The following is an 11,064-nucleotide window of genomic DNA, read 5'->3' as shown; positions in this document are numbered from 1 at the left end:
TATGCTTTCCATCGACTCTTCTGACATTAACAGGGGTCTGCCCCCCCATCACCTTTTTCTGGAAAAAGTTAATTTAAAGCTTTTAGATAATAGGTCTCCTGGGCATAATAAGAGTGTTTCAATCCATAAACCCCTCTGTTGGCTTTCTAGTCTGCCTACAGGACTCTTACAGCTGCACATGTGATTGTTTGTGGCCTCCCGACCGTGAGAGGCACAGGAAGCTCAAAACATCCTAGGAATGTAGGGGCTTCCGAAGAGTCAAAATCATTAAACTAGGACTGATTAAGGGTTTCATTTGTTGAGCCAATACTTGCTGCCAAATTTTCATATCTTTTATTTGTTGATATAGTTGGTATATATATATATATATATATATATATATGTATATATATATATAAAGTAGCAACATAGATCTTTGAGTTAAGTACCTGATTTGCTATAACCCACTGCACCTTTGTTCTATAGGGATGTAACTTTAGTGCTTTGAGGGTGATGCAGATTAAATAAAAACACTTCAGGGGAAATTAGATTAACATTCGTTAAGGAAGAGAGCCATAAAGTGTTAACAGGCCTCTTGGCCAGAAGATAATGTAAATCACCTGAGACCTTTTGTATACAAAAGATATACAGAAAGGGTCAGGACTGCTGCCCCTGCATGACTCTGTATCTTCCATTGAGTAAAACTTAGGGTATATAAACAGCTTTTAAAAATAAAGTTATGTTTTTTGCACAAGCTTGGCCTCCCCCGTGTCAACTCTCTCTCTTTCTCCCTCTCCCTCCCTCTCTTTTTCAGGCTGATCCCTTGGAACACAGAGGCTCTCCATGTCTACTTATTTGTCTGGGCTTCTAAGACCCATATGAGAGGGAGCCCCAGGCAGGGTACCCTCCGCTATTCAAGTGGGCACTTGTGACCTAACATAGATGGTGCAAGTTTCTTGTCTTGAGATTTTATTAGCTTTCCGTGTAAACCAAGGAATATCAGCTTCTTTTCTCCACTAATTTTCCTACTACACTATTCTTTCCTAATCTCTCTTTTCTAATTAAATAGTCCTTTCCTAGACACTGACTCTGTCCCCACTTTGAATTCCCTGGATCCACTGGGACTGGACCCCGGCAGCAGAGAAATCTGAGATCAAATTGCCAACATCCATTGGATCATAGAAAATGCCAGAGAGTTCCAGAAAAATATCTACTTCTGCTTTATTGACTATGTCAAAGCCTTTGACTGTGTGAATCACAACAAACTGTGAAAAATTTTTAGAGACATGGGGATATCCGACCACTGTACCTACCTCCTGAGAAATCTGTATGCTGGTCAGGAAGCAAAAGTTAGAACATGGACATGATTGAAGCAGTCTATGGGGTCTCAAAGAGTCAGGCAAAACTAGGTGACTGAACTGAACTGATATGGTAACCATGGGATGCTGATGCTTTTCATTTTTTTCAATAAATTTTAATATCAAGGGAAAGAGTTCAGTAGAATATGGAAAAGTTATTTAATACCTACTTTATGAGCTGAATGTAATTTTATCTTGTAATAGTGCAGTCAATTCTTTTTGTTGACTTCTAGAATATATATATGTATATATTATCATTATTTGTTTTTTAGTAACCAATTTTTGACTGGATCTTTGTGACCTCATGGACTGTTGCCCATCAGGTTTCTCTGTCCATGGGGTTTCCCAGACAAAGATGCTGGGAAAATCTCATGGTATCTAGAGTGTGTTGCCATTTCTTTCTCCACTATGTGCTATTACATAAAATCCAATGTTTTTTTACTGAGTAACTAGCTACATAGAACATTTATAATGTATTAAACATGTTTATGATACACTGTGGTGGTTTTACAATGACTGATGTTATTGTATCCAATTGTCTTTATAAAGTTACTCTGGATGTAAGTTCCGATTTAATTTTAAAGCAAAGAAGTGACATTCAGAGTGAAACAGTCCAGCTAACACCTCAGACAGGTGAAATAATGCTAGAGACTATGACCAATAAGCTATCACAGAACCTCCTACTGTCAGAAGATTAAAAAAAAAAAAAGACAAACAGTTAATTTACACTTTGACTGTGAGAAGCACAATTGTTTACTTAAAAATAAAAAATAAAAGGATTTTGTCATAAGAAGTAACCTTATGCCTTCCTGAGGAAATCGCATATTTCTCTTTGTCACAGTATCTTATAACATCACATTTTTATGATAGATAGGAGAGTTGAAATAAAGGTATAAATAGTGCATGTAATCATTTAAATTCAATTTTCTTAAATCTTTATACATTGTTATATAGTTTCTATTGTTTAGAATTGAACACTGAAGTGATTTATTTTTTATTTCACCATACTTAATAATTTAAAGAAATTAAAAAAAAAAACACTTTATGGAAATACATGTCATTCTTTCAAAAAGATGTTGATTTTAGTATTTTCATAAAAATAACTATTTTAGGTAAAATATATTTATAGTAGGATAAAATTAAAGTTTTTATTTAAATATGTACAGTTATCTTAACTCAATTTTATATGCTACAAGTGCAACCTTTTATGTCTTGTTTCACAGGCGGAAAACTTAAAATATGTGTTTGCTCATAGAAAGTCAATACTGTATCACCAAATGCATTATCTTGTCTTCAAATTATATTTTCAAATAGATAGATCTTAAACAAATATGTAACGATAGTAAACTGTACTGAGTGGATTCTAAAGAAATGTTGCCCATCTTAATTTTTGTGTTTCATGCATTACAAATTCAGAAGTGTTAAATATATCCGTTGTAATACAGAAATGATTTTTAAAAACAAAAGTACACACAAAGTTGGAGTAGTAGTGTTAAAATTATTTGGAAGACTTATTTTTAAAGTTAAATAATGACATTAAAATTCTAATTTTCTTTTGAAAAATTATGCTTATGATGAGATCCCAAAATCCAATTTATCCACAAAAGTTGTTTCTCACTCAACAAGGGTCAATAAAAGTTCATGTTATTCTTAACCTAAGGAAAGGTATATATTATTTATACCTCAGAAACATGTTAAATGATGTTTTAAAGTAAACTAAGAGACAATGTTTATATTAGAATATAAGTATGCATCTTTATTATTAACATCTGTGGGGCTTTCTGCCATTACAAAATTACCCAAAAGATGTCAATGCGAGGCTGTAAAAAAATGACATTGCAAATGAAAAGCCAAATTACATCATGAAAGTTATTTAGGACATTAGAGTACACTTGTGTTCTCAACACCAGAAGGTAATCCCACTGAATGTCTTCAGAGAAATTTTGTGAAGTCAAAACAAACTCCTAAAAGTTAATTTTTAAAAGGTAGTTACACATTAAAAGATAGGTTGGCAAAAATTTACATCAGCGTATAACTGAAAAATACACTGTAGACAAAGATGTGTGAAAATAAATCCATAAATAATTCTCCTTCTAAGTATACCAATGACTTTAAGATGATCAAAATAAGATAACTGCTGGGAAAATAATTGGAAATGTTGATGATTGAAGATGATTTATCTTTCTGAAAGTAAAGATAGCACTTTAATTACCTCCTTATATATACACAGACTCTCATTTCTTTTTCAAAAAACTGAAACTTTCTTTCACAGTCGAGAGAGCTGCCGTGGCCCAGTCTGACAATTTGTACCACCATGTAGTGACCTCACAGGGGCATTTTTATTGGCTTCAGTCTAGCGGGACTTTATATGTGTTTAATACTTGTACTTCCTGATCTATTTCAGTTCAGTTCATTTCAGTTGTTTAGTCGTGTGTGACTCTTTACGACCCCATGAATGGCAGCATGCCAGGCCTCCCTGTCCATCACCAACTCCCGGAGTTCACTCAGATTCATGTCCATCGAGTCGGGGATGATATCCAGCCATCTCATCCTCTGTCGTCCCCTTCTCTTTCTGCCCCCAATCCCTCCCAGCATCAGAGTCTTTTCCAATGAGTCAACTCTTCGCATGAGGCAGTCAAAGTACTGGAGTTTCAGCTTTAGCATCATTTCTTCCAAAGAAATCCCAGGGCCGATCTCCTTCAGAATGGACTGGTTGGATCTCCTTGCAATCCAAGGGAGTCTCGAGTCTTCTCCAACACCACAGTTCAAAAGCATCAATTCTTCGGCACTCAGCTTTCTTCACAGTCCAACTCTCACGTCCATACATGACTACTGGAAAAACCATAGCCTTGACTAGACGGACCTTTGTTGGCAAAGTAATATCTCTGCTTTCCAATATACTATCTAGGTTGGTCATAACTTTCCTTCCAAGGAGTAAGCGTCTTTTAATTTCATGGCTACAGTCACCATCTGCAGTGATTTTCGAACCACCCCCCCCCCCAAAAAAAAAAAAAAAATCTGACACTGTTTCCACTGTTTCCCCATCCATTTTCCATGAAGTGATGGGACTGGATGCCATGATCTTCATATTCTGAATGTTGAGCTTTAAGCCAAATTTTTCACTCTCCGTTTTTTCTTTAATCAAGAGGCTTTTTAGTTCCTCTTCACTTTCTGCCATAAGGGTGGTGTCATCTGCATATCTGAAGTTGATATTTCTCCTGGCAATCTTGATTCCAGCCTGTGCTTCTTCCAGCCCAGCATTTCTGATTATGTACTCTGCATATAAGTTAAACAAGCAGGGTGACAATATACAGCCTTGACGTACTCCTTTTCCTATTTGGAACCAGTCTGTTGTTCCATGTTCAGTTCTAACTGTTGTTTCCTGACCTGCACATAGGTTTCTCAAGAGGCAGGTCAGGTGATCTGGTAGTCCCATCTCTTTCAGAATTTTCAACAGTTTCTTGTGATCCACACAGTCAAAGGCTTTGGCATAGTCAATAAAGCAGAAATAGATGTTTTTTCTGGAACTCTCTTGCTTTTTCCATGATCCAGGAGATGTTGGCAATTTGATCTCTGGTTCCTCCGCCTTTTCTAAAACCAGCTTGAACATCAGAAAGTTCACGGTTCACATACTGTTGAAGCCCGGCTTGGAGAATTTTGAGCATTACTTTACTAGCGTGTGAGGTGAGTGCAATTGTGTGGTAGTTTGAGCATTCTTTGGCATTGCCTTCCTTAGGGATTGGAATGAAAACTGACCTTTTCCAGTCCTGTGGCCACTGCTGAGTTTTCCAAATTTGCTGAATACATCCTAAATTAATTATGAATTTAGTTAGTTAACTAAAAATGCAACTCCATATTTTTTTTTTTCCTCTAAAGAAAATCACACTGTAAACTTACTGCTACTGCAGCTACTGCTAAGTCACTTCAGTTGTGTCTGGCGCTGTGCAACCTTGGTTGGGCAGCCCACCAGGCTCCCCTGCTGATGACAAAGCTAGAACTAGAAGATAGCATGAAATATCAACAGGAGAAAGAAATATTAGAATAATATATATTTGTCTTAACTACCTAGAAAGTATATATTTATCAATTTAGACAAAGCTCCAAATAGGCTTATAAATATCTGATAAAACAGATAAATAAAGAATAAAACTGAATTATGTTAAAAATAAAATTTTTCAAATAAAAATATCTGAAAAAATAAAATATCTGAATTATATATATATATATATATATATATATATACTTAATTTCTTTTTATTATATGTGTGTGTGTGTGTGTTGTTGTTACTATTTAATTTAATTGTTTCCAACTCTTTCACAGCTCCATGGACTATAGGCTACCAGGCTCTTCTGTCTATAGGATTACCCAGGCAAAAATACTAGAGTGGGTTGCCATTTCCTTTCCCAGGGGATCTCCCCAACTCAGGGATTGAACTCACATTTCCCGCATTGGCAGAAAGATTCTTTACCACTGAGGCAGCAGGGAATCCTATCTATATTTAGGAGAATATATAGGATTCTCCTAAATATAGATAGGATTCTCTCTTTTTTTTTTAATTTTTATTTTTACTTTATTTTACTTTATAATACTGTATTGGTTTTGCCATACATTGACATGAATCCACCACGGGTGTACATATAGATAGGATTCTCCATATGGAAGGCAGCCAATTGTAATAAAGTTTTCCCAGTAGAACATTCCCTGGTGGCTCAGACAGTAAAGAATCTGCCTGTAATGCAGGTGACCTGGGTTCAATCCCTGGTTTGGGAAGATCCTCTGTAGAAAGAAATGGCAATCCACTCCAGTATTCTTACCTGAAGAATTCCATGGACAGTGGAGCCTGGTGTGCCCCAGTCCCTGGGGTCACAAACAGCTGGACATGACTGAGTGACTAAAATAACAACTACCCAATAGAACTCCAGTGTATGCTACATTTGAGAAATAGGGACAGGTAATGTGTTAGTTACAATCCTTTGTAAATGGTTTAGTTTACATATTGTGTGTATATGTTTGCATATATAATAAATTTTTAATAAAACAAAATTTTTACTCTGTTAAAATCTAAAATCATATGTAAAATTCTTGGTTAAGTGTGAGATTGAGTTTACACTTCTGAGTCACAGATATCATAGAATTGCCAAGAAGTGTTCACATACTGTAAGAGAAGTGATGAGCATTTGAAAACCCTTCTCATAGCAGTTTGTACTATATGCAACTAAGTATTGCTGAAACAAAAATCATTAACATAAGAGGATATTTGGTCAATATAGAATGTGTAAATATTTTGATTACTGATTAATATTGTTAACAAAGCTATAAAAACACAAAGTATCACATCTGAAAAATAGTTGAGTTTATGTCAGTAAAATTTCATCTGAAAACACACATTTTCTAATCTCATTTCTTTTAGTGTTAAACAGGATTTTGGTTAATGGTTTAAATCTATGGGGCTACTATCTCTTCTCTGTATTCAGAATTTCAAAGCCATCTGTCACATACTGAACAACACTCATATTTACTAAAGGAAGTAACAAATGACTCCCTTCTCATCAATCATTAGATTCAGTTAAGGACTTTAATATTAGATGCTTCTCATTTATTTAAAATAAAAAATCTGATATCATAATTTATTGATTTCAATGATTTATTTGAAATATATCAATATTTTATTTTACAGAGAACACACTTTATTTAAAATTTTAACCTTTCTATACTTTGAATTTGAAAACACTTACTTTGATAGAAATTTGGTCTTTCCTAACTGTCAATGGATTTGAATTAAGGTTGAACATTTAGAAGCTGAATTTTAGAGTCAAGTGTCCTTTCATCAATATCCATCCATCTCCTAAATTCTGAGGTAATATGATCTTCCAAACTCTTATTTTGAGAAACACCATTTTAGTTTTGGATATGTGAAATAAAAACCACATTGAATTAAGGTTTTTGAACACTAGTCTACAAGACCAGATAATGTATAATCAACAGACACATTCCGCTAAAACCTGGGTTTAACTGAGCATCATTCTCAGTGAATGATATACATTCATAAAAAGCAATATAATGTTCATATATAATAATGTAACTATATATTCTCAAAGCAGTTTACAGTATCTCTTGATATTATTTCAAAACACACAACTTTTTACAACCAGATTCTTGTCTTTAGAAATTCACCCAAATAAATAATTTTTGAATAATAAAAAATAATATATATCAAATTTAATGAGAAAAGCAAGGCTAATTAAATAGCAATGCCTTTATAGTAGTTTACTTATGGGAGGGTGTCTTTGTTGTGATGGCCAGTTTCCCCCTTTTTCCTTTTCTTCATTTTATTCTTGAGCCAATTTTGGTATCAATCATACATTTATTAATTTATTTATGTACCTACTCCCATAAAATAATTTCAGACAAATTATGTTAAAAAACGATATAACAAAACCAAAGATATTTTTAAAAAGATAGTTTATATTTACTGAGGTTCTATTTTCCATATGTTGTATACATATCATTTTATTTGATTACCAAAACAGTAATAAAAAAGAAAGCATATTCTTTCATTTTACATAAAAGAAAGAGAGTCATACTTGGTAAGAAAACTGCTCAGTTATGAAGTCTAAAAGACTGTTTGCATACAAATACATAGTTCTATAATGTGAAATCCCATACTTTTATAACTGCATCACAGCATATCCAAAAGAATAAAGGTAAAAATCAAGTAATAAAGAGTTAAGGGGAGGTGTTCATTAATTAAAAAGTACAACATTTAATTCTCAGCATCTGTGAATCTGAAACTAGTAAACTAGTATCTAACAGAATTGGTTACATAGCTATTACTTTTTACAAAAACATCTTCTTTTTGAATATTCAAATTCATAACTAAGTTTTTAATAGGAGCAGCTTTTACAGTTTTATGACTAAGTTGAAATACTTCACAAAAATCTACAAAAGAAATATTTTTTTTTATATTGGCTAAGTAAAAGTTTATGTCTTCTGAATACCAAGTACATAGACAGTATGTGTGATGTCTTATTGAAAAGGTAAGCGCATTTGAGCTATATTTCTGGTCTTAAAGAAGAGTGCCAGATATCCATATGCTTAGGAATATCAGCAATGTGAATCTGAACTTTTTTATTTTAAACAGAAGGAAAATAAATTTCAGCATCCCAGTAAGTAATAGGTTAACCATGAGATTTATCCTGGAATCCTTAAGAGTTGCATAGTGGTGATGCTTTAGTACATTTCCTTTTGCATTGATGTTAAAGAGATAAGAAATAGAGTTTCAAAGAACTACATGAAAGTAATGTAAGGTGCTCAATGTTATGAAAAATGATCTTATGAAGAAAATCAAAGGTGCTCTTTTTGCAACAGAGACTATTTCAGAACTCCTAAAATGTTTCTTCAGGGTCAGAAGAAGGTATATTTGTATAATGAAACATAGGGAGATGGTGATGGCCAGGGAGGCCTGGCATGCTGCAATTCATGGGATCGTGAAGAGTCGAACAGGACTGAGTAACTAAACTGAACTGAACTGATATATATATACATATATTTGCCAATTATAGGTAAAATCTAATTACATAAAATATCTTTGCAACAAAGACTTGTAAAAGATTTTAAAAATAGATATATAGTGGTTTCACAGTTTTTAAAGAAAAGTTCCTATATGGAGAAAATTTCAATTGTAAGCACTAATGCAGAAAATAAAATCACTTTTAAGCGCTTTATAAACAATAAAATCAGTCAAAGATGGGAGAAAAAGGTGTATACTTCTTAGGTTGGTTGATACTTGCTGTTACTACCTCCTTACCAATACTAAGTCTGAAATTCAGAAAAAAATAATTTACTTAAAATCATAGTGATATAAGTTGTCATTCATTGAATTCTGAATCTCCAGTTCATCCTCTTTAACTGTTGTTAATCACAAAATAACCAACATTTGTAAATTAAACCCTATTATTTGTGTGTGTGTGTGTGTGTGTGTGTGTGTGTGTGTGCATATATATATATATATGCTTCCCAGGTGGCACTATTGGCAAAGAATCCACCTTTAATGCAGGAGACGACATGGGTTCAATCCCTGGGTCAGGAATATCTCCTGGAGGAGGGCATGGCAATCCAGTCCAGCATTCTTGCCTGGAGAAGCCCATGGATGGAGGAGTCTCATGGGCTACAGTCCATAGGGTCACAAAGAGTTGGACACGACGGAAGCAATGAAACACAGCACTATATATATATATATATATATATGCACATATGTATAATATATATTCACTGATTTAACATTAATAGTTTAGATTGCTTTTTACATGATATTATTATCCTCACTTTATGAGAAAGGAAACTACATCTCAAAGAAGTTTAACACCATGCTCAAAACTATTTAACAGAATCATTTTTGAAATCTAGATATTTTAATTTGAGATCATATGTTACATCTACTTTGCCAGATTCCTGGACTCTATTAAATAAACAAATTGTTCTGTTAATTCTGATGCAATAAAGCAAGTTGTTGATTCCTATAAATTTCTTGTATTACATTTGGTATGAATTTGAACTTAAAATTTTTTAAATTACACAAAATTCTGAGTAATTAAATGTACCTATAAGTGATCAGAATAAAAGATAGCTTTCTCCACACATTCACAAGATTAGGTCTTCAACTCTTAAACTTCCTTCATTTTTCTCACCTGCATACATTTCACAGACCAGTTTGATTTGCTTTTCCCTCTGCTGCTGCTGTTGCTGCTAAGTCGCTTCAGTCGTGTTTGACTCTGTGCGACCCCATAGACAGCAGCCCACCAGGCTCCCCCATCCCTGGGATTCTCCAGGCAAGAACACTGGAGTGGGTTGCCATTTCCTTCTCCAATGCATGAAAGTGAAAAGTAAAAGTGAAATCTCCAGCGACCCTATGGACTGCAGCCTTCTAGGCTCCTCCGTCCATGGGATTCTCCAGGCAAGAGTACTGGAGTGGGGTGCCATTGCCTTCTCTGGCTTTTCCCTCTACTAATCCAGTAAAAGTTTTCTTGTTTAGATCACTTTGTTGTTGTTGTTTAGACATTAAGTCATGTCCAACTCTTTTGTGACCCTATGGACTGTAGAGTCTATAGGCTCTTCTGCTCAATACAATTCAATTATCTACTCTCAGTTTTTACCTATATAACTTCTCTAGAGCATTTTCAACATTGCTCTACATTTTTAAACGTTTTTTTTTCTTTGTTTTTGATTCAGCCCCTCCTTTCTTCCAATTTTAGAATAGATATTTTTCAAATTTGTTTTATTATTACTCTCACTCTGTGTCCAAAGCCAGGCTTTTGCACTGCCAAGTCAAACTTTCATTTACTTAGTGGATATTTCTTCTGGATGCTTTACAGAAAACACAAATCTGTACAAAATTTAACTCAAAATCTGCCTGAAAATATCAACTTCTGATTCTGCAACTCAATTAAAAATAATACCCACTTCTTAAAATGTGTTTACGTTTTCTGCATCTTTCTGTTCTTGGGCTCCAAAATCACTGCAGATGGTGACTGTAGCCATGAAATCAAAAGACGCTTGCTCTTTGGAAGAAAAGTTATGGCCAATCTAGATAGCATATTAAAAAGCGGAGACATTACATTGTCAACAAATGTCCATCTAGTTAAAGCTATGGTTTTTCCAGGAGTCATGTATGGATGTGAGAGTTGGACTATAAAGAAAGCTGAGCACCGAATAATTGATGCTTTGGAA

This window comes from Ovis aries, chromosome 10 (assembly GCF_016772045.2).
Source record: "Ovis aries strain OAR_USU_Benz2616 breed Rambouillet chromosome 10, ARS-UI_Ramb_v3.0, whole genome shotgun sequence".
NCBI classification, from domain to species: domain Eukaryota; kingdom Metazoa; phylum Chordata; class Mammalia; order Artiodactyla; family Bovidae; genus Ovis; species Ovis aries.
The sequence above is the reverse complement of the archived record's forward strand: the minus strand, read 5'-3'. Positions refer to the sequence as shown.